The 25662-nt window shown below is 45.1% G+C and overlaps 1 protein-coding gene across 2 annotated transcripts in view; it reads right to left on the bottom strand.

Annotated features, from left to right (window-relative positions):
* BCL2L13 (BCL2 like 13) overlaps window positions 1–24993 on the bottom strand; it is a 138933-nt gene extending 113940 nt beyond the window's left edge. For both annotated transcript variants that reach the window (XM_068277268.1, XM_068277269.1), the window contains exon 1: window positions 24843–24993. The gene's annotated coding sequence lies outside the window, so the exon portion shown is untranslated. The remainder of the gene's footprint in view (window positions 1–24842) is intronic.
* Between the last annotated feature and the right edge of the window lie 669 nt (window positions 24994–25662).

Raw genomic sequence — 25662 nt, 5'->3', positions numbered from 1 at the left:
ACAGGATTTGCTTTGAACAACAGGACCCCATTTCACCCACCCTGCCTGACGTGCCCACTAAGCATCCTAAAAATGTTATGGAAAGAATAACAAAAAAAAAACAAAAAAAAAAAACTTTGGATCATTGGAAGGTATTAACTACATAATGTAGATCCGCCTTGATGGCCTATACCAGAAGCCAAATAACCAGCTCCATCAACTCTGAAACCCTAAGCTAGCTAACGGGTAGATTTATTTTAGGTAACCCTCCAGGACAGGTAAACTACGAGATTTGGCCCCTCCCAGGAAACATCCACTTGGTCTCTCTATAAGTTTAGACCCACCGCAGGTGCCCGGTAGTATGTATTCAAGAAACCCTGAACATGGTCTACTCACCAGACTACCTTAATTATACATTGGAATTTATCATATCTACACATAATATATACAGTATTACCTATACATAAATATATATACACATATACATATACTGTAAAAAAGGGTGGGTTCGCAACCTGTCCTGGAAAGTTAACTAAAATAAATCTACCCGTTAGCTAGCTTAGGGTTTTTCCAGTAACCCTCCAGGACAGGTAAACTACGAGATGATGAGCGAGAAATAATTATCAACAACCTTAGGGCGGGCTGACTGCCTGCAAGATCTTTCTCCCAAATTCCTGATCTTTTGCAGTCATCTGATCCAGCTTGTAGTGGCGCATGAATGTGTCAATATTCTTCCATGTCGCCGCCTTACCTATCTCCACCGGTGAGACCCCAGCTCTGAAGGCGCAAGTCGTAGCTGTTGCCCTAGTAGAATGAGCCCTTATCTCACCTGGTAATTGTAAATTCATACTTTTATAAGCCTCCACTATACATAGATTAATCCATCTAGCAATCGTCTTTTTTGAAGCTCTCTGACCTATCAATCTACCTGAAAAATAAACAAAAAGACTTTCTGATTTTCTTATATCTTTTACTTTTTTCAGATATACCATCAGATTTTTCCTTACATCTAACGTACTCCATTTCCTTTCTTTATCATTTGAGGGATTCATGTAAAAAGAAGGTAAAATAATCTCCTGAGATCTATGAAATCGATCTCCCACTTTAGGTAAAAATTCTTCACTGGTTTTTAGTACAACTCTGTCATCATAAATCATACAGAATGGCTCTTTGCATGACAATGCCCCAAGCTCACTAATACGTCTTGCTGACGTTATAGCTATCAAAAAGACAGTCTTTAAAGAGACTCCGTAACAAAAATTGCATCCTGTTTTTTATCATCCTACAAGTTCCAAAAGCTATTGTAATGTGTTCTGGCTTACTGCAGCACGTTCTACTATCACCATCTCTGTAATAAATCAACTTATCTCTCTCTTGTCAGACTTGTCAGGCCTGTGTCTGGAAGGCTGCCAAGTTCTTCAGTGTTGTGGTTCTGCTATGAACTCCCCCATCCAGGCCCCTCTCTGCACACTGCCTGTGTGATATTTAGATTAGTGCAGCTTCTCTCTGTTCTATTATCTTTTACAAGCTAGATAAATCCTCCTCTGAGCTGGCTGGGCTTTCACATACTGAGGAATTACATACAGGCACAGCTGTCTGCACTCTGCAGGAAGAAATAGCCTGACACTTCAGTGGAAGATAGCTGCTGGGGGAAAGAAACACACAAATGATCTCTTGAGATTCAAAAGGATGGCTGTATACAGCCTGCTTGTGTATGGATGTATTTTCTATGTGTGGACATACTGTACATCAATCTACTTCCTGTTTTGGTGGCCATTTTGTTTGTTTATAAACAAACTTTTTAAAACTGTTTTTAACCACTTTTAATGCGGCGAGGAGCGGCGAAATTGTGACAGGGGGTAATAGGAGATGTCCCCTAACGCACTGGTATGTTTACTTTTGTGCGATTTTAACAATACAGATTCTCTTTAACGTTATCAATCTCAAATCTAAGTCTTCTGTTGGAACAAACGGAGACTCACATAGAGCTCTAAGAACCGTCGAAAGATCCCATTTGGGAAATGTCTTTACGCGGATCGGCCTTTTTCGCTCAATCGATTTCAAGAATCTAATCACCAATGGATTAGCAGCCAGTTGCTTATCCAGAAAAACCGATAACGGCGAAACCTGTACCCTAATGGTGCTTAGGGCCAGTCCATTATCTACTCCATTTTGCAAAAACTCTAAAACCGAACCAATCTCAGAAGACTTAAACTTAGATTGTTGTAACCACTGGTTATACGTTTTCCAATATTTTCCATAAATCTTACGTGTATTTAATTTCCGGCTATCCAATAGAGTTTCAATCACTCTATTCGATAGTCCTTTGGATCTCAGGATAGCCCTTTCACCAACCAGGCCGAAAGACTCCATTTCATCATCTGCTGAACATTGACCCCCTGTACTGATATCAGATTGTCGGATATTGGCAGCAGAACTGGACCTGCGATCTTCATTTTCAACAACAGTGGAAACCAAGATCGTTTGTCCCAATTCGGTGCTATTAGAATTACCGTGATATGTGAATCTCTTATCTTCCTCAGCACCAGAGGCAATATGTTTACCGGCGGAAACGCGTATGCAAGTTTGAATACCCACTTCTGCGCTAGAGCATCCACCGCTAGTGGATGATCCCACGCATTGAGTGAAAAAAAATTTCCTGCATTTCGCATTCCCTCTGTCCGCGAACAAATCTATTTCTGGTATTCCCCAGATCCGCGTCAGACCTGCGAACACTTCCGCATTCAGACTCCACTCCATGTTTGATGTCTGATTGCGACTGAGAAAGTCCGCCTGACTGTTCATTGATCCTTTTAAGTTAACTGCTGTGAAGGATTTTAGGTTGTTTTCTGCTACCTCCAGAATTTCTAACGCTAGATTGAGCAATCTGAACGATTTCGTTCCCCCTTGTCTGTTCATATATGCTACTACTGTAGCATTGTCTGTCCTCAACTGAACGTGTTGATCTTTTAGTAAGTGCATCGCTGCTATCATGGAGAATTTTACTGCCATCATTTCCTTGTAATTTGAAGACTGAGTTTTGGTATGCTGATCCCAAACTCCCTGCATCTCGAAATCTTTCACATGTGCTCCCCAACCTGTCATACTTGCATCTGTTGTTAGTACTACCTCTACCGGAAATTGCCACAGTTTTCCCTGCGTCAGAACCTTTCTGTCTCGCCACCACTGTAGAGAAAACTTCACCTCCTCTGTTATCCTTACTAACCGATCTAGTGTCTGAACCGATCTGCCCCAGTTCTTCAAAATGCAACTTTGAAGAATCCTGGTATGCAACATGGCCCATTGTACTGCCGGTGCTGATGACGTCAACAGACCCAGTAGTCTCATGGCTTCTCTTACGGATATTACCATCGTGCTTTGGAATGTAACTATTTCCTGTACAATTTTGTCTATCTTTTGTTCCGGTAAATACATCCTTTGTGTTACCGAATTTATCTGAAACCCCAAAATTTGAATTATTTGTGATGGCTCCATATGAGATTTCTCCCGGCTTATTATCCAACCTGCTTTTTCCAGTTCTGCAATCACTAATTCTCTGTGAACAATTAGCTGTTGTACTGAATCCGCCTGCACCAATAAATCGTCCAGGTAAGGTATTAACATCACACCCTTCCTGTGCAGATCTGCAACCATTTCTGCAATCACTTTTGTGAATATCCTCGGCGCCGATTTTATCCCAAAAGGGAGGCAACGGAATTGATAGTGTTGCATTCCGTTTACATTTTTCACCGCAAATCTCAGAAACGCCTGAGATCTGGGTTCTATTGGCACATGCCAATATGCATCTTTGAGATCGACGCTTATCATATACCCTCCTGGAATTAACAGATTCCGTATCGAGTATATTGACTCCATCCTGAACTTCACATGCTTTATGAAAGGATTTATTGGTTTTAGATTCAGTATCAACCGAAATTTCCCTGTTGGTTTTCGTACTAGAAAAATGTTTGAGTAGAACCCTTTTTTTTTCTGATTTATTGGGACTACCGTTATCACTTTTCTTTCCAACATATCGTTTAGAATTGAGTCCAACTCCTTTGTCCCTTCTGTAATTTTTAACAGATTTGTTGTTACATAGCGTTTCGGAGGTCTCTCCTGAAACACTATGTGGTAACCGTTTTCGATTAGATCTAAAATAAATGGGCTTTTCGAAATTTGTCTCCAATGTGGAAGGAATTGCGTTAGTCTTCCTCCCACCTGGGTCTCGTTGTCACTTTTTTTCAATCTAATCGATTCCGATGCCGCATCAATTATAAAATGGACGGCTTTGAACATTACCATAAATGAATTTAAGATCACGTCCTTACTTGAACCGATCTTTATGTGCCTTTCAACTTGCCGCATCCACAAATTCAGCGTACGTGCAACTACAGTTGTAGCGGCGGCAGGTCGAAAATTTGCACCGATCGCAGTCCAAGTTTTCTTTAAAGCAAATTCAGTCTTTTTGTCTGAAGGCTCTTTTAAATTACCAATGTCCTCAAAGGCCAATTCATTTTCTCTATTAACTTGTGAGAACGCAGCATCTAGTTTCGGACATTTGTCCCAATGCTTGCTGTCCTCTTCAGCAAAGGGAAATCTGCGCTTAAATCCTCTAGATAGAAACAATTTCCTGTCCGGGTTTTTCCATTGGTTATTAATCATGTTTTTCGTAGAAGCATGTACAGGAAAAACAAGTGGTTGATCCCCCTCCATTCCAGCATATAATTCGTCATGCACATAAGTCTTTTGAGGTTCCTCCATTTTAAGATCTAAGGCATCGTAAATAGCTTTCAATAATTCTTCTGTTTCATTTGATGGAAATTTAAACTTTGCATGTTTGTCAGCATCCAAATCTCCATCAATGTCGGCCTCCTCATCTGAACCTGATACATCCTCAATATCTAATTCCTCAGGCTCAGAATCCGATAAAACCTGTCTATCAGTTTTGCCTGAAGCCTTCCTAGGTACATTAACAGATTCTCCAGAATTTTTACTGTTTGTCTCTTCCGATATAATTACGGGCACATCATTATTACTTTCAGTATTTATAATCTCCCCAGGAGGAGTAACAATAGATTCATTACTAGCAGCTGCAGCTACATTATCCTGAACCACATTTACAACAGGTGCCTGTGCCATAGATACAGCCATAGCCTCTCTAAATGCTTTAATGGATTCAGCCATTTCTGTTCGCATAGTATTCATTAAATATTTATATGAGGTAGCTGATTCCTGATTTAATACAGTAATAATACATGCTTGACATAATGATTTTGCCCAAGTGTGGGACAGTTTAACATTACAAGTGGGGCAACGCTTTGACCTGGGCCTGTCAGTTTTATCAGAAGTAGCAGCAGCATTACTCGCTCCTGCGCCAGGGTCCCCCTCAGGCTTGTCCGTTTTGGCGTCTTTATTGGCCTCCTGCCTTGCGCCGGACTCCTGAGAAGCGTCCATCTCTCACAACTCTCCGCACAAGTGAGAGAGTGAACGCCAAGACGCTGTGGCTCCTCTAATCCGGCGTCCGGAAGTGACATCACGGCGGCGCCGGAAGCACTATCGCCGCCATTTTGGGTGAGGGAACTCGTGCACGGCCTCCGCCTACCACTTCCACCTCTCCCAGCGTACACTATCCGCGCCGGCAGCCACCGCTGAATAGGATCCTTGCCACAGTCCTCTCCCCGCTGCCGCCATCCATCAAAGTTATGCGTCTTGGGGAAGGTAAGCCACCGGACCTCCTTAATACCACCACAGCAGTCATATCGGACCAGCAGCATGCCCAAAGCCCTTAGCCACCCAGGCTCTCCAGGACTCTGACAAACTACAGAGAGACCTGTTCCAGGGAACAGGAAACATCCATACTGCCGGGCACCTGCGGTGGGTCTAAACTTAGAGAGACCAAGTGGATGTTTCCTGTTTCCTGGGAGAGGCCAAATCTCGTAGTTTACCTGTCCTGGAGGGTTACTGGAAAAAAGAGTTTTAAGTTTTTCTCCTTTGGCAGAGACTTATGAACCTTCTGAGTTCACCAGCCCTGTTGACAGAATTATAAAGGTGGCTGTAAATTTACATATTTCCGCCAGATTCGACCATCAGATCAGGTCAAATCTGACAGGAATCTGATGTGCACCAGACAGCAAGAACAGATTAAAAAAACAACACGTTTTCAGAATTCAATTATTGAAAATCTATTGAATCACAGCATTGCACTATTCGATCCAGTGCAATGATATGGGCCATCGACCTGCCACCACTCTTGACCCGCCACCAAATGACCTAAATTCTCCTTCCCGACCTATCGAGCTAGTTAACCAATTTTGGCCGGAAAGCAGTCAATTGATCAGGCCGCCTGTGTCACCAATTTCAAGACTATTCGTCTTGACTGCTTGCAAATCCCCAAAGGTAAACAGATAATTACATCTGGACAAAAGTGGTCGCCACTTCCTGCTTTGAACATGCTGCTTCACTGCTGATTGGTCCCTCTTGCCTTATAGGGGTGGTCCTTCCTGGCTTTCTTTTGTCCAGATGTAATTATCTGTTTAGCTTTGGTCTCTGTGTTTTGCGAACCAGATACACATATCCTGAAGAAGGTTACTTAACCACCCTGGCGTTCTGATTAAATCGCCAGGGTGGCTGCGGGAGGGTTTTTTTTAAATTAAAAAAAAACTATTTCATGCAGCCAACTGAAAGTTGGCTGCATGAAAGCCCACTAGAGGGCGCTCCGGAGGCGTTCTTCCGATCGCCTCCGGCGCCCAGAATAAACAAGGAAGGCCGCAATGAGCGGCCTTCCTTGTTTTGCTTACATCGTCGCCATAGCGACGAGCGGAGTGACGTCATCGACGTCAGCCGACGTCCTGACGTCAGCCGCCTCCGATCCAGCCCTTAGCGCTGGCCGGAACTTTTTGTTCCGGCTACGCTGGGCTCAGGCGGCTGGGGGGCCCTCTTTCGCCGCTGCTCGCGGCGGATCGCCGCAGAGCGGCGGCGATCAGGCAGCACACGCGGCTGGCAAAGTGCCGGCTGCGTGTGCTGCTTTTTATTTGACGAAAATCGGCCCAGCAGGGCCTGAGCGGCAGCCTCTGGCGGTGTTGGACGAGCTGAGCTCGTCCAGACCGCTCAGCAGGTTAAACCGAAACAAGCAGGCATTATTGCCAAAAAAAAAAAAAAATGTAAAGCTATACAGCACTTCAAGCCCTTGGTGGGCCTCATGTACCGCATTGTTGGTGGATGGATATATTGTTACCACTATTTATGAATTTTTGTACTCGATCATTAAAGAGAACCCGAGGTGGGTTTGAAGAATTTTATCTGCATACAGAGGCTGGATCTGCCAATACAGCCCAGCCTCTGTTGCTATCCCAAACCCCCCCGAAGGTCCCCCTGCACTCTGCAATCCCTCATAAATCACAGCCACGCTGCTGACAAACAGCTTGTCAGAGCTGGCTGTGTTTATCTCTATAGTGTCAGTCTGCTGCTCTCCCCGCCTCCTGCAGAACTCCAGTCCCCGCCTGCATCCCTTCCCTCCCTGCTGATTGGAGGGAAGGGACGGGGGCAGGGACCGGAGCTATGCAGGAGGCGGGTGAGCAGCTGAGACTGACACTACAGATGTAAACACAGCCTCACAGCAGGGCTGTGATTTATGAGGGATTGCAGAGTGCAGGGGGACAGTAGTGGGGTTTGGGATAGCAACAGAGGCTGGGCTGTATAGGCAGATCCAGCCTCTGTGTGCAGATAACATTCTTTAAACACATCTCGGGTTCTCTTTAAAGAATAAGTCAACTTTATATAGCCATTTCTTGGACTTTCTTAAAGGAAAACTGAAGTTAGGAGAATATGGAGGCTGCCATATGTATTACCTTTTAAGCATTACCAAGTTGCCTGGCAGCCCTGCTAATCTATTTTGCTGCAATAGTGTCTGAACAACACCTGAAACAAGCATGCAGCTTATCTTGTCAGATCGGACAATAAATGTCAGAAACACCTGATCAGCATATGCTTGTCCAGGGTCAAAAGCTAAAAGTATTGGAGGCAATGGATCAGCAGCTTAGCCAGGAATCTGGTATTGCTTAAAAGGAAATAAATATGGCAGCCTCTATAGCCCTCTCATTACAGTTGTCCTTTAAATACTAGGAGTGAGGAGAACAGACAACTCTCAGAGGCATGTGGATCGAGCCCGAACATACCTCTGAGCTAACCTTCCATAGCTTTGGTCAGGTATCCTTAACCACTTGCCGACCGCACACTTATACCGTGCGTCGGCAAAGTGGCAGCTGCTGCAGGCTGATTAATCAGGAAGCTCGCGCGAGCGGCTGCTTCCTGTCAATTCACGGCGGGGGGCTCCGTGAATAGCCTGCGGGCCGCCGATGGCGGCTCGCAGGCTAAATCTAAACACAAGCGGAAATAATCCGCTTTGTATACATTGTACGGCGCTGCTGCGCAGCAGCGCCGTAAGGCAGATCGGCGATCCCCGGCCAATCAGCGGCCGGGGATCGCCGCCATGTGACAGGGGACGTCCTGTCACTGGCTGCACAGGACGGATAGCGTCCTGTGCAGCCCCGATCACCGGGGATGAGCAGGTAGGAGAGGGAGGGGGGAATTTCGCCGCGGAGGGGGGCTTTGAGGTGCCCCCCCCGCAACTAGCCTGCCCACCAGAGCGATCAGACCCCCCCCTGCACACCATCCCCATAGGTGGGAAAAAAGGGGGGCGATCTGATCGCTCTGCATGAAACCTGATCTGTGCTGGGGGCTGCAGAGCCCACCCAGCACAGATCACAAAAAATAACGCTGGTCCTTAAGGGGGGGTAAAGGGTGGGTCCTCAAGTGGTTAAAGTAAAATTACATTATAAAAAAAAATTAATTAGATTTCAAGCAGATCACATGCAGCCTGAAATTGGAGCTGTGAGTTTAACTTTCAGCTGTAACCCAACAATAAAGTTGCATACAATTTGCATGTAAAGTACACCAGTATTTGCAGGTCAGTGATTATCTCTGGTTATTATAGATCTATTCTTCAATTTCAGTTTGCAGCCTCCTGTGTAAAGGTGCGTACACACATGCGACTATAGTCGTTTGAAACGATCGTTCCCTGATCATTTCAAACGACGACCGTTTGAAAAAAAGCAGCCAACGACCATGAAGTCGAACGACGGACGAGCTAGATCGTTCAAAACGAACGATCTAGCTTGGCGGATTTTTCCCGACGATCGTTTGCAAAAGTAGTGCATCGTTGGAAACGATCGTTCGTACTAGGCTTGACATGCACATTTCACTATTTCTCCTTGGAACTTTTCATTTTTATGCGCAGGCGCAATAGGTGCTTTTACGTTGTGTAACGTTCGTTCTAACGATGTGATCGTTACACACCTTTTACAACTAACTTTACTTAGGTCGTTCTTTCGGCAATTAAAAGTTCGTTCGTCGTTGACAACGAACGATCGTTGTCGCATGTGTGTACGTAGCATAAGTCTACTTGTAGGGTTAAAAGTGTCCCTGCAGGGTACTCACCTCAGGAGGGTGAAGCCTCTGGATCCTCCAGAGACTTCTCCTGTCCTACACCGGCCCATGAACAACCCTACAGCTCCTGCATGCGCACTTGCACAGACCCGTTCTTTGGTAAAAGCTGAGCCCAAATCAGGTCCATGCTGCTGCGCACAAGCAAGCTATATGTGCCTTCGGAGTAGCAAGGATCCAGTCAGGCTGTTTTTCCAACGAAGCCCAAACCGGACCGTGGTTCTGTGCAGGGGGCAGCTGCACTTTAGGGCCTCAACACTGGACCAAGCTGGAGGAGAAGGACAGGGGAAGCTTCCATAGGATCCTTCCCTCTCCTGATGCAAGTATCCATTTTTGAGCACTGCGGCATGGACACTCAAACAGCAATACACTGCTACAGTTAGAGCTGTCCTTATTGTCCAAGTCATCCAACACTGGCCCCAATTCCAGTTACATTTGGAGGGGGTGTGCGGGTTTTTGTGCCTGCTTCTCGGTCAATATGAAAGAAAAGAAAATATGCTTACACGGACCATTTGTTTTCTTTCAGAAATCTGAGAGCCATCTCTTCCCATTTACTACCCATTAGCTGCAGTAGCATATGCAAGCATGCTACTGCAGCTGATTCTCATTCCACCCATACCAGTGCTTAGAAATGCAAGCACTGCATTTAGGCCTAGTGCACACCAAAACCACTAGCAGATCTGCAAAACGCTAGCGGTTTTGGGAGCAGATTTCAGAGCGATTCTAGGCATGTTTAGAGAGGATTGCTAAACATACCTAGCGGTTTTGGCTGCGTTTTTGTGTAACAGACTACACAAATTGTTACAGTAAAAGCTGTAACGAACAGCTTCTGTAACAAAAACGCCTGGCAAACCGCTCTGAAGTAGTGTGTCAGAGTGGTTTGCGGTTTTCCTATCCTTTACATTGAGGCAGAAACGCCTCAGAAATCCAAAAAAATGCTGCAGCCCGGGAGTTTGCGTTTCTGGAAAAAACGAGCCGCTCTGGTGTGCACCATCCCATTCACTTTCATTAGCCAAGCGGTTTTCCCCCTGCAAGAGTGTTAAAAAAAAAAAAAAACGCTGCAGAACAGCTCCGGTGTGCACCAGGCCTCTATGCTTTATCAGCATGCTGGGGTGATAACTGTTTTACCACATCTGGTGAACATTGTGATGCATCAATTATTGGTCAAAACTGGATGTTTGTACACACCATTATCTCTAATCACGTGCTAATTAGGTTCAATCAGGATTTATCATAGGCACAGAAATATAAGAACAAACAAAACTGGTTGACTTGTGGTGAAGCAAGAGCTGCTTTGCTCTGAGTTGCCTCATTCAGAGCCAATGCAAGCAGGACTTAAAGCGGATCCGAGATGAAAAACCTATCTATAACAAGTAACTTGTCTATACAACTTATCTAAAGTTTAGATAGTTTACACAGCATATCTAGCTGCAAAAGTTTAAATAGTGTATGATTATTTATTCCTGTGATACAATGAGGGCAGCCATGTTCTTTTTGTCATATTGTCACAGGCTAAGGGCTGGAGATGCTATCAGCTTTCTTGTGTGTAAATTCAGTCCCCTCTCCTTCTCCCTCCTCCCCTCTGCCTTTGAAATCAATGGCTAGTAACACCTCCCCCTCCTCCTGCCCAGACTGAGCTCCTGTAAGCCCTTGCTATTGTCTGAAAATGCCTTAGCACTCTGAAAAGCTGTGGGCGAGGCTTGTTTAGTTTATAGGGAATTAACCACTTCCCGACCGCCGTATAGACAATTGGCGGCCGGGAAGTGGACCCCGCAAGGACCGCCGTATTGACAAATGGCGGTGGTCCTTGTAGGGGCATGGGCGGCGCGATCGCGTCATTCGTGACGCGATCGGCCGCCGGGGACTGGCTCCGCCCACCTCGCGCTGTAACCCGCCGGCCGTTCGGAAGCGCCGGCAGGTTACTAGCACCCGGATCGCCGCATACAAAGTGTATAATACACTTTGTAATGTTTACAAAGTGTATTATACAGGCTGCCTCCTGCCCTGGTGGTCCCAATGTTCGAGGGACCACCAGGGCAGGCTGCAGCCACCCTATTTCCCCCCCCCTGCCCCAGATCGCCCACAGCACCCCTCAGACCCCCCACCCCCCAGACCCCTGTTTGCACCCAATCACCCCCCTAATCACCCATCAATCACTCCCTGTCACTATCTGTCAACGCTATTTTTTTTATCCCCCCCCCCCTGATTCTCCCCAGACCCCCCCCCCCCCCCGTGTACTGTATGCATCTATCCCCCTGATCACCCGTCAATCACCCATCAATCACTGCCACCCATCAATCAGCCCCTAACCTGCCCCCTGCGGGCAATCTGATCACCCACCCACACCAATAGATCGCCCGCAGATCCGACGTCAGATCACCTCCCAAGTGCAGTGTTTACATCTGTTCTCTACCCTAAACACCCACTAATTACCCATCAATCACCCCCTGTCACTGCTACCTATCAGATTAGACCCCTATCTGCCCCTAGGGCACTCAATCACCCGCCCACACCCTCAGAATGCCCTCAGGCCCCAGCCCTGATCACCTCGCCAGTGCATTGCTTGCATCTATTCCCCCCTCTAATCGCACATTGAGACACCCATCAATCACCTCCTGTCACCCCCTAGCACACCTACCCATCAGATCAGGCCCTAATTTGCCCCGTGTGGGCTCCTGATCACTCGGCCAAACGCTCAGATACCCCTCAGACCCCCTTCCAATCACCTCCTCAGTGCATTGATTGCATCTATTTTCCCCTCTAACCACCCCCTGAGACACCCATCAATCACCTCCTGTCACCCCCCTAGCACTCCTATCCATCAGATCAGGCCCAATACAACCGGTCATCTAAAAGGCCACCCTGCATATGACCGGTTCCACAAAATTCGTCCCCTCATAGACCACCTGTCATCAAAATTTGCAGATGCTTATACCCCTGAACAGTCATTTTGAGATATTTGGTTTCCAGACGACTCACGGTTTTGGGCCCGTAAAATGCCAGGGCGGTATAGGAACCCCACAAAGTGACCCCATTTTAGAAAAAAAGACACCCCAATGTATTCTGTTAGGTGTATGACAAGTTCATAGAAGATTTTTTTTTTTGTCAAAAGTTAGCGGAAATTGATTTTTTTTTTTTTTTTTCACAAAGTGTCATTTTTCACTAACTTGTGACAAAAAATAAAATCTTCTATGAACTCGCCATACACCTAACGGAACACCTTGGGGTGTCTTCTTTCTAAAATGGGGTCACTTGTGGGGTTCCTATACTGCCCTGGAATTTTAGGGGCCCTAAACCGTGAGGAGTAGTCTAGAAAACAAATGCCTCAAAATGACCTGTGAATAGGACGTTGGGCCCCTTAGCGCACCTAGGCTGCAAAAAAGTGTCACATGTGGTACAGCCGTACTCAGGAAAAGTAGTATAATGTGTTTTGGGGTGTATTTTTACACATACCCATGCTGGGTGGGAGAAATCTCTCTGTAAATGGACAATTGTGTGTAAAAAAAAAAAAAAAATTGTCATTTACAGAGATATTTCTCCCACCCAGCATGGGTATGTGTAAAAATACACCCCAAAACACATTATACTACTTCTGAGTACGGCAGTACCACATGTGTGGCACTTTACACCCTAAGTACGCTAAGGGGCCCAAAGTCCAATGAGTACCTTTAGGATGTCACAGGTCATTTTTGTTTCAAGACTACTCCTCACGGTTTAGGGCCCCTAAAATGCCAGGGCAGTATAGGAACCCCACTAATGACCCCATTTTAGAAAGAAGACACCCCAAGGTATTCCGTTAGGAGTATGGTGAGTTCATAGAAGATTTTATTTTTTGTCACAAGTTAGCGGAAAATGACACTTTGTGAAAAAAAAACAATTAAAATCAATTTCCGCTAACTTGTGACAAAAAATAAAATCTTCTATGAACTCACCATACTCCTAACGGAATACCTTGGGGTGTCTTCTTTCTAAAATGGGGTCATTAGTGGGGTTCCTATACTGCCCTGGCATTTTAGGGGCCCTAAACCGTGAGGAGTAGTCTTGAAACAAAAATGACCTGTGAAATCCTAAAGGTACTCATTGGACTTTGGGCCCCTTAGCGCAGTTAGGGTGCAAAAAAGTGCCACACGTGGTATCACTGTACTCAGGAGAAGTAGTATAATGTGTTTTGGGGTGTATTTTTACACATACCCATGCTGAGTGGGAGAAATCTCTCTGTAAATGGACAATTGTGTGTAAAAAAAAACCAAAAAACAAACAATTGTCATTTACAGAGATATTTCTCCCACCCAGCATGGGTATGTGTAAAAATACACCCCAAAACACATTATACTACTTCTCCTGAGTACGGCAATACCACATGTGTGGCAGTTTTTTGCAGCCTAACTGCGCTAAGGGGCCCAAAGTCCAATGAGCACCTTTAGGCTTTACAGGGGTGCTTACAATTTAGCACCCCCCAAAATGTCAGGACAGTAAACACCCCACAAATGACCCCATTTTGGAAAGTAGACACTTCAAGGTATTCAGAGAGGAACATAGTGAGTCCGTGGCAGATTTCATTTTTTTTTTTGTCGCAAGTTAAAAGAAATGGAAATTTTTTTTTTTTTGTCACAAAGCGTCATTTTCCGCTTACTTGTGACAAAAAATGATATCTTCTATGAACTCACTATGCCTCTCAGTGAATACTTTGGGATGTCTTCTTTCCAAAATGGGGTCATTTGGGAGGTATTTATACTATCCTGGAATTCTAGCCCCTCATGAAACAGGTCAGGTGGTCAGAAAAGGGAGAGATGCTGGAAAATGGGAAAATTCACTTTTTGCACCATAGTTTGTAAACGCTATAACTTTTACCCAAACCAATAAATATAGGCTGAATGGGTTTTGTTTTTTTTATCAAAAACATGTTTGTCCACATTTTTTGCGCTGCATGTATACAGAAATTTTACTTTATTTGAAAAATGTCAGTACAGAAAGTTAAAAAAAAAAATCATTTTTTTGCCAAAATTCATGTTTTTTTGATGAATATAATAAAAAGTAAAAATCGCAGCAGCAATCAAATAGCACCAAAAGAAAGCTTTATTAGTGACAAGAAAGGAGCCAAAATTCATTTAGGTGGTAGGTTGTATGAGCAAGCAATAAACCGTGAAAGCTGCAGTGGTCTGAATGGAAAAAAAGTGCTTGGTCCTTAAGGGGGGGTAAAGCCCACGGTCCTCAAGTGGTTAAAGTATTTTAAAAAAAAAGTATTTGGCTTGAGGAATGCCCTATAAACTATAGGAAAGGGACACAATTATGCAATGAATAAAAGTTTATCTCGGATCCACTTTAAGCCTGGTACACAATTTAGCCAATCAAAATTGAAGGTGTGTAAAGTGCTGTGGGGTCAGTACAAAAATTATCGGACTCTTCAGTTTATGAAACCACTAACTGACTCCAGGTACCCAAAATTATTCCAACTTCTGGACTCCAGATCCAGAATCTGGGCCATGGTGCACACACTACATTATGGTCTGCCTCCAGCATGTATACATAAAGGTCAGACAAGAAGAAATAGAGCAGACTTATTTCTTTATTATTATTTATATAGCGCCGATTGTTTATTATTATTTATATAGCGCCGACATCTTACGCAGCGCTGTACAGAGAATACAGTCAGGTCATTAACTGTCCCTCAGGAGGAGCTCACAATCTATTACCTACCACAGTAATGTGTCTATATATGTATCGTGTAGTGCAGGGGTGCCCACACTTTTTTGGCTCGCGAGCCACTTTAAAATTTGTAGAGTCCAGGAGATCTACCAACATTTAGGTAGCTAGGTGGAGGGGTCTTCAGTACAGGTAGCCAGGTATAGTGTAGTTAGGTGGAGGGGCCTTCAGTACAGGTAGCCAGGCATAGTGTAGTTAGGTGGAGGGGCCTTCAGTACAGGTAGCCAGGCGTAGTGTAGTTAGGTGGAGGGGCCTTCAGTACAGGTAGCCAGGCGTAGTGTAGTTAGGTGGAGGGGCCTTCAGTATAGGTAGCCAGGCGTAGTGTAGTTAGGTGGAAGGGCCTTCAGTACAGGTAGCCAGGCGTAGTGTAGTTAGGTGGAGGGGCCTTCAGTATAGGTAGCCAGGCGTAGTGTAGTTAGGTGGAGGGGCCTTCAGTATAGGTAGCCAGGTGTAGTGTAGTTCGGTGGAGGGGCCTTCAGTATAGGTAACCAGGTATAGTGTAGTTAGGTGGAGGGGCCTTCAGTATAGGTAGCCAGGTATAGTGTGGTTAGGTGGAGGGGCCTTCAGTATAGGTAGCCAGGTATAGTGTAGTTCGTTGTAGGGGCCTTCAGTATAGGTAGCCAGGTATAGCACAGTTAGGTGCAAGGCTGTGGAGTCGGAGTCAAGGAGTCGGGGCAATTTTGGGCACCCGGAGTCGGAGTCGTGGTTTCAGAAACTGAGGAGTCGGAGATGGAAGGTTTTTGTACCGACTCCACAGCCCTGGTTAGGTGTAGGGGCCTTCAGTAATGATAGCTAGGTGTTGGTGCCTGTGCCACTTACCTCCCTCCAGTTCCAGCGGCGGTGTCTGGAGCTTGTCCTGGTCTCCGCTTCTTCAGACGCAGCTGAGGGAACGCTCCGGCAGGCGAAGGGAGCGGTGGGCAGCGTGCGTAGATGCATTGTGCCCGGAGCCGCCTCCAACCATGACGTTGCGGCTTCCTCCTCTGCAGCTACACTGCCTCTCTCCTCCCCTGCCTCCCGATTGGCCAGCAGCAGAATCTGACGAGACGTGGCCAAGTGGCCGCGGTATACAACTGCCGGCTGCAAAATTTAATGTGACGCGGCCATATGGCAGCGATCTACCAAATAAGCGGTCGCGATCGACCTATTGGGCACCCCTGGTGTAGTGTATTTATTGTAGGCCAATTTAGGGGAAAGCCAATTAACTTATATGTATGTTTTGGGATGTGAGAGGAAACCAGAGTGCTCGGAGGAAACCCACACAGACACAGGGAGAACATACAAACTCCTTGCAGATGTTGACCTGGCTGGGATTCAAACCGGGGACCCAGCTGCAAGGCGAGTGCGCTAACCACTATGCCACCATGCTGCCTCGAGACTTACATCAGTCTACGCATCAACATTTCAAGGTATAATGAAACAAAATTCTACTGATTCTACAGCTGGGGAATCGACAGCTGCATGGTATTGTGTCAAATGAGACATTTTACCTTTCATTATCAATATCTGTAGTCAATTAATGCTCAAAAGACTTCTACTGAGAGGGATATGGAGGCTGACATTTAATTTTACACAATACCAGTTGCCTGACAGTTCTGCCGATCCTATGCCTCCAATACATTTAGCCATAGACCCTGAACAAGTATCCAGATCAGATGTTTCTGACAAAAATCTGACAAGATTAGATGCATGCTATTTTCAGTTGAGTGATTCACACAGTACTGATGCCAGAATAATCAGCAGGAATGCCAGGCAACTGGCATTGGTTAAAAAGGAAATAACTATGGCAGCCCCCATATTCCTCTCGCTTCAGGTTTCCATTATGTCAGAAACATCCGATTTGCATACTTGTTCAGGGTCTATGGCTAAGTATCAGAGGTAGAGGATCAGCAGTAGAGTCGAGCAATGTGAACGGTTTTAAATGGAAATCAATATGTCAGCCTCCATAGCCCTCTGACTTCAGTTGTGCTTTAAAAAGCTAGAGGGCTCTATTCAGTTAGGCTTTGTTTACATCTAAAATCGAAATCCCTGACGCCAGTGCATTTTTTTTGCACTTTTTTTTTAGCGCCTCCCGGCGCTTACCTGCGTGTTGCAGTTTTTACAAAGCACTTTTCTAAGCGCTTTTGCAGAGCGATTGTTTTTTTCACTTCTTGACGTCAGTCAGAAAGTGAACTCTTTCACCCAGAAATGAATACATACAATTTACTCATGAAAGCGCTGTGGGAATCGCTATACAAAGCGGTTTTTCAAGCGCTTTGCAATTTCCCTATACTTGCCATTGAGGCAAATCGCGCCCCCCCCCCCCCCCCCCAAGAAAAAAAAAAAAAATGGTACAGGCAGCGCTTAGGTGAGCGGATCGGAATCAAACCACTCCAATGTGAACACTCTCATAGGGAAGCATTGCACAAGCGCTTTTAGGGCAATTTTGCAAATCGCCAGCGCTTAAAAAAGGCGAAAATGCCCTAGCTGTGAATAAGCCCCTAGGGAGGGTTTAAATGTGACCTACACAATTATTATTTACAAGGGACATCACAATAAAGCATATGCAAATCCGTTTATTTACAATGGCTGCTATTAGAGCAGGACGACGCTCCATGACAAGGCAACCTTGTTCCTCCATTAACTTTTGCTCTTTGACAACACTAGATGAATATCAAGGCAGATACCAGTGCAAGATAAAAACAGGGATCAGTAATGGGTCTGCAGTGTCATACATTGCAGCTCTGTGTGCATAAGGAATGTATTGCTGCATTACAGTGATGAGAGCAGCAGAAATGTACATGGCGGAAGGCCTGACGTGTGCTCATGCTGGCTGTGCAAGGAGTTATGCTTAAACTAAATAGGCTAGCATTTCTTGGAGGCTGGAGGGTTACTAGATAATTTCCTCTGTATAATCTGGTGGCGAGTGTCAGGAACCGGCCCCACGGCACACCTGCAGATACGGTTCCCGACTGCGGGTTTGACCAGATCGAGAGGGAAGCAGCCTTAGTCAAGCTACAACAAGGCTGTCGCCCTTCAAAGCACTTCTCACTGCCACCACTAGCTGCTGCTAGACACTTCCACGATTCCCACTCTGCTGTCGAGTGATCTGCATCCAGTCCGCATTTTCGTATTCGGGTCAGCTTTGCGCTTTAGGCCGAATACGGGAACGCCGCGCGCACACACACACACACACATCGTACAGTAGCAAGGCACAATCAGGCACTGAACGTGTAACGTAAATTACACTGCAGTCTCTCTAGGCTATAAGCATTGGCTTAGTACAGCAGAAGTCAAACTTATTAAATAATTTAATATTCCAGAAAAATTGGAACAATGCAGAAAATATATACACAAGATTTACAAAAAACTAAGTAAAAATTACAAAATAAAAAAAAGTTACAAAGACACACAACAAGATAGGTTGCAGAAATAAAAGGGAAAACGTTTACCAGCGTGTAGGTTAGAACGTTGTTTGCGGGAGAACGCAATCTGACCAGGTCGGGGCAGCTCTAGCGTCTTTGCTATCTCCGAGGAACTAAAATGCTACATACACACTTGAGATAAAAGTCTTTGGAAAAGGAAGATCACAGACCAATTTTACCCCATTCCATGTAGTATGAGAGCCATACTCTACACAGTCTATGCTATGGAGCTGCACTCCCCATCAGACAAAACCTTTGTAAGATGCTGCACACAAAGATCATTATCTGCAAAAGATCCATTCCTGCAAAATGCATTCATAGTCTATGAGATCTGCAGATCCTCATACACAGCTTGTTTAACAGACTTCATCTGCATATCTGGCAATCATCTGCAGATCTGACAATCCATCCTGGTGGATCTGATCTGCAGATGATTGCCTGCTAAACAAGGTGTGTATGATGATCTGCAGATCTCATAGACTATGAATGCATTTTGCAGGAATGGCTCTTTTGCAGGAAGAGATCTTTTGCAGATAATGATCTTTTGAATGTGTACGGGCATCTTTGTGTGCAGCATCTTGAAAAGATTTTATCTGATGGGGAATGCAGCTCCATAGAATAGACTGTGTAGAGTATGGCTCTCATACTACATGGAATGGGGTAAAATTGGTCTGTGATCTTGCTTTTTCCAAAGACTTTTATCTCAAGTGTGTATGCAGCATAAGTCTTCCTAGCTGAGGTTTTATAGCCAGATTTGTGGCCCGGGGCCACGCAAATGTCCAGATCCAGGAATAATCCAATTTCCTAAGGTGTGACTGGCTTGCTGGCTATGCAACTTCAAAGCTTTCCTGTCCCACCTTGATCTTTTGCAGAGATTTCCCTTCTCCCCAAAGATCTAATTTCCACAGGTAAAATTGTATGTACACACACACACACACACATCAAAAGGACTTCCCTACTCCAGGTGACAACTGTCCAAGCACAAATACACATCTGAGACAGTCTTTCATAGCATATCACAGGTAAGGACATGCAAGGACATGGCTGGCTAGTAGCCTAATCAGCCAACTCCTTGCCAGAGGCTAGCAAATCAATTTAGCATTTCCTGCGCCTATTCAGACCAAAGGGTAGCCGATCACCTGTATAGGCTTCAAAGCAACTGTCTGATTAAGTGTTTCCAAATTAGAAGCAGACAGTGGTAGCTTCCCTGCTCTACTGTTCACAAGAGTTCACCTTCAGGATGCAAATGTACTATTTCCCAGGCGACACTACAATATTTCATAGCCACACACAAACAAGATGGAGGCTACCTTAGATAATAAAAACCGGTACCCATGTTCTGCATATTACCGTACATATGATCACCACCACACATCATCACAGCGAGATCTCAGCATGCCTCGGTTCTTCTGCACATACTAGCAGGGTTAACGTTGTACTTTCACAGCATAGGCCAGCTGTTTTGTCAAACACACTCCCACACCTTGTGTACAGGCAGCTTGCTTCTATGTACTGTATACTCTGTCCAGCTCCCACAAGCAGCCCACATAGTAGGGGGCTACAATGTTTCCCAGTCCCCCTAACCCCCCAATATGTTCTTGTTGTGCAGGCCTCCCATCTGCTGAATCTGTTCTCCCATATTCTGATGCCTCCATTCTAATGAGCATTAGTGCCAGATGTAGTACTTTTGACCCCCAGATCAACCAGTGCTGCAGCCTCCCTTCTCTATAAGCAGCACCCTGTTCTAAGTGCAGCCACTCACACCCTAACCTCTATGCCCAGTGCAAAAATGTAGCCCTGTCTGAGCACCTGCTACAATCACAGCGCAAGGCATCCCTTCCTCTGTAGCAGGATTCATTTATTTTATTTGTAAGACTTCTCTTGCTGTTACCCTCACTGGGAAAATAATCTGTTCTCACTTCCTCCTTTCAGCTAATGCTGGGGATACACGGTACGTTTCTGTACCGTGTATCGACCAGCTGATCTGGCCAGCTGATAATATTCAGCTGGCCCGATCAAGCCGCTCGACCCGCGCCCGCTCGATTCCCACCGGCGGACAACGGCGGGGAATTGAGCGGCTGATAAGGACCGCCGGCAGGAACGAGCGGGAATCAATCCGCGCGGACGAACGGGGACGCGGCTGGAGTCGATACGGCGGCTAATCGGCCACCGGATCGACCAGTCTATGCCCAGCACTACCCTGCAACAAAGGCAGGAGACTAAAAGCCCTCCATCAGGGACATAAATAGCAGAAAAGAAAAACAGATTTTATTCCTCTTCAGTCATCAAAATTAAACTAAAACTCCAAGCTGCAGTTCCACTTGAATAGCCTTATAAAATGACAATTTTCAATTTTGTTTGGCCAATGAGTGACCAATTTTATCACCTCCATGTAGTATGAGAGCAAATAGATTTTGAATACTATGAACAGATTGGCCCCGATTCATTAAGGCTTCTTTCCCACTAAGACTTTGCTTTAGATGACACGTTAAGGTCGCATAACATGCCCCTAACGCAACGCCTGGTGGTGCTTGGAGCAGGACGCTACCAAGAGCCGCGTTAAAAGCAGCTCTTGGTGCGCCTGCTCTGTCAGATGCGCTGCAGAGACCACGTGAGCGGAGCTCTCCGCATCACGTGGTCCCGCCAGCCAATCAACGGCCGCTCCTGGAAGTAAACACTGCAAGCGCAGTGAATATAAAGTACAGAAGGAAAGGTCCGCACTTGTCAGACTGAAGTAACCTTTATTAAGGACATATCCAAATTAAAACTCGGCAGGCATCATAGCTGACATGTTTCGGACTGAAACGTCCTTAATCATAGCTCTATATAATAATATAAAGTAGCCATGTGCCTGGCTACGTAGCAGCCTCTCCCCGCCTCCTCTCCGCCAACAAAATAAAAAAAAAAAAAAAAACACATACTGAGCATGTGCAAACAGTCTAACGCGGCTTAAGCCGCTAGAATGCACAGTATGCTGCACTTCAAACGAACGTGCAGCGTTACTGTGTAACGCAACGTGGGCACTGTGAACAGCCCATTGATTTTTCATTGCTGTGCGGTGGGGTGCATTACAGGCTGCACTAACGTGCGCCTGTAACGTCTCATTGTGAAAGCAGCCCAATGGTTGTGCGATTAAAAAAAAAAAAAAAAAAAAAATCAGGTTAAAATACTGCATTCTACATTTTAGGGCCTGTTTCCACTACACGCAGAATCTGCATGCAGAAAACTGACTCCAATGAATGCCTATGGGAAACCTGCATCAGAAAAATTGCGTTCAGTGGAAACAGGCCGATAGGCATTCATTGGAGTCAGTTTTCTGCATGCAGAATCTGCGTGTAGTGGAAACAGGCCCTTAGACTTAAGTTTCCCAATTCATAAAGATTTTCACAGTTGCAGTAGAAGTTTGGTAATTTACAGAAAAAAAAAAATGTGTGCTGAGGTATTTACTGCACAAGTCGGTAATTTACATCACTACTCAGTAATTTCAGCTTGCCTGCAGTAACAGCCTTTATGAATTGACATTTTCCTAAATGCTTGGTAAAATCAGCAGTTTTCTGCATTTCCTCATGCGGTAATGCTTTATGAATTGGGGCCATTGTGTAGGACAGGTCTTATACTACACGGAGTTGATAAAATTGATGAGTGATTGGCCAATCAAAATTGGATGCATGTACCAGGCTTAAAAGAAGGTCAGGAAGTTCCACAGATTAAACTCAGCCAAGTGGCCAGCTAAAGACAGCATTGGGTACGAATATAGTAGGTGTACAGCAGCCCCATGTGTCAGCAAAAGATCCAGCATGCCAAATCATCTAGCCCAAACCAAGCACAATTACATTGATCTGCCCCTTCCATCGTGCGTCACACATCCGTCCACCACATTCTACAGTGAAAGGAAAAAGTTGCTAGCCTGCAGGCTAGGGACAGGTCTGCACAACCTCAGTCACAAACTGTAGCCTGAGGGATCGTTTCCGGATCCGTGGCGGGGACAGTAGTCAGAAGTGTGTTTGAGGCTTTACAGGGGAATACTACATCTACAAGAGAAGCGCGAGTAGGAATAGGAAAGGGCAGGTAATGCTGGGATTCAAAAAAAGGGGCAGGTGGTTCATGCTCAGGGTTAAAAGAAGCAGACAACACCAAAGGCAAGAAAGGGCAGAGAATAAAGTGTGTGAGATAAGGCAGGGTGCAGGCCCCCTCTGGAGGCCTTGGCTAAAGCCTCAGTTGGTGGGCAGAGTATTCACGCAACAGTTTTTTTTTGACAAGCCATAGCAGAAGTGAGACATATACCTCTGTCTTTACAAACTCCTGTTATTTCTAGCTCACAAAGAAAAAAAATAACTCAGAGCTCTATCCTCTCCTCACACAAGATTCAACTAAAAACTGCCTCCTGTGGTTACCTTACCCTCTCTTATCTAGACTGTAAGCTCACAGAGCCACGGTCAACACCTAATCCTTGTGGTCATTGTTCCACTTAAAGCAGATCCGAGATGAAAAAAAAAACTAACATACATTTTTTTAACCTAAAGTTTAGATAGTTTACACAGCAAATTTAGCTGCAAACAGCTTCAACAGTTAATAATTATTTATTCTTATGATACAATGTCCATGTTCTGTTTGTCACATTACACACAGGCAAGGTGACCTGTATCTCCAGACCTCAGCCTGTGAAAACTTCACTCCTCTCTCCTCCTCCCCTCTGCCTCTGAAATCTCTGGCTAGTAACCTCCTTCTCCTGCCCAGACTGAGCTCCCATAAGCCCTTGCTACTAAGGCTCAGAGTGCCAAGGCTCTCTGGAGAAGCTGTGGGCGAGGCTTGTTTAGTTTATAGGGCATTAGAGTATTAAAACAAAACAAAAAAGTATTTGGCTTGAGGAATGCCCAATAAACTATAGGAAAGGAACACAATCATGCAATGAGTAAAAGTTTATCTAGGATCAACTTTAAGCACATGCCTGCATTGTTGGTAGTAGTCATAAGTTGCATTATTTATATACTAGTCATTGTGCCTGTTCTACTGATGGGTGCACAGCCATGCATACTATGGTACCAGATCACACATACGGATGCAGGTGTACACAGACACCTGAAGTTTGTCTTTTTTTTTATATAAAGGATACTTCTATGTTCAGATATTACTATTGTAAAGGCATGAACTGTTAATGTATTGTTGTTACCCTCTATCATTTATAGTGCACCCTTGAATAACATTATGGAACTTAACAGCCCTGTATAAAAAAATTAATAATGTCACCTCGCTATCAACCATGAGGAGGTGACATTGCATTAACAACAAATAAATGGAAATGAGACTGCGAAACTGTCAGAGTTAAAAAGGCAGTAGCTTTCCAGTTTTACCACTAAATGTTGTATACTCCTAAATGATAGAGCAGTACATTTAAATCAATACTTCACAAAATTGATAGACATCCTTATATGATTAATTTGCAAACACCTTGTAGATATCCATAGGGGAGTGGCTGGGGTGACCACACTCAAATAAGACATAACAGGTAGGTCTCTCTAGAGATGGACACTATTATCTGGGAAGACAACCTCTCACCCCACTACTACCAGCAAGACATTTCACAAAAAGGGTGAAAAGGGAATGTAGATCCCAACAGGGGTGAAGTATATCAGGTAGACAATACTTTCTTATTCCATGGACCAGGGGACATGATGGAAGAGGTTTGCCAAACCACCGAAATGAAAATATCTAAGGTGAAAGTAGTAACAAAAACAGGAGTCTTGTACTATCTCACCCCACCCATTTTGCAGGTGCATGTAGATTTTATAGAGACCCCACTGCCTCTGCCACTTCAGAAGTCAAGCACCACGAGTGAAGGGGGTGGGGTAACTACAACAAAGGGAACTCTTGGCACCCTCTGCACGGGGTGCAGCTAGAATGGTAAAAGGAGAAGATGTAAAAGATGGACACCATAGTTAGCTGGATCTGGCACGAAACAGACATCACAGGATAGAGTTGTTGTGGGTGTAACATGACAAAGTATACTTTATGGCGACCATACTTCCATTAAGTGGCAGATATAAAAAGTGGCTATAACTATGATAAAAAAAAAAAAAAATTATCTTATTATCCACATTACAGATTTAAGTCATGTGGGCAATGGGGCAGGTAGGCTGCACAGACCATACCTGCCCTAGCCAGTAGGGGGCAGGCGTGACGTCACATGGGAGAGAGGTACCCTCGTGTCCAGCACATGAGCAAACCCTCTAAGCAGGGAGTACCCCACACCCAGCTCACCTGAAGCCGCCGCTTGGGCTGAGCGCTCCCTTCTGTCCTGGCTCCCTCTACACAGGAGCCACAGCCATCATGGGGGGCGGAACTCTCCGCAGCGACGTGCCGGAGGGAACGTGAGATCGCCTAACCCGCTGCGGCCACGCCCCCGTAGCTGTCACACGCTAGAAGAGCCTCCTCCAATCAGCTGTGGCTCCGCGAGTCCTGGGTTGAATCAAATGAGGGAAAGCCCACAGCCTAAAGGACGGGCCCCAAGTGGAGAGCGAGGCCTGGAACGCAAAGGAACAGCCAGTGACCGTGTGTGGAATACGATGGGCGGTGCCTCGAGAAATGCAGGAGGCGTGTCGTTTTAAAGGGACACAACGTCCTCTCTGACACTGAGTCACTTCTGAGTTATACCTGCAGAGAGAGACCGTTTATTATTATTACATTACAATTCTTACTACCTATCATTATTATTATCATCATGCCATTGTTGTGTTCATTATTATTTGTGACATTATGATATTTATCACGTATTGTAGGGGAATAATAAAATTAATGCTATTCTTACACTGCTGCTCTTGACCAAACTCTACCCTGCATGCAGGTGTGGTAAAACTTTTTACAATTTTGTAATATTTTGTAACTGGTTGCAATAATTTATACTTATAGCTACCAGAAAGTGCAACCTAACCATTGATGTCAATGTATTTGTATCAGAAAATGCAACCTAACCCTATTCCCGCACAAAACCCTCCTCTACTGGGCAGCTAATATGGCCCCACCTGAAGGAACAATAAACCCCCCTGGTGGGCAACTAATAACCCACCTATAGGGAACTAAA

Source organism: Hyperolius riggenbachi, chromosome 3, assembly GCF_040937935.1.
Source record: "Hyperolius riggenbachi isolate aHypRig1 chromosome 3, aHypRig1.pri, whole genome shotgun sequence".
Classification (NCBI taxonomy): Eukaryota; Metazoa; Chordata; class Amphibia; order Anura; family Hyperoliidae; genus Hyperolius; species Hyperolius riggenbachi.
This window is presented reverse-complemented; position numbering and strand designations above follow the sequence as displayed.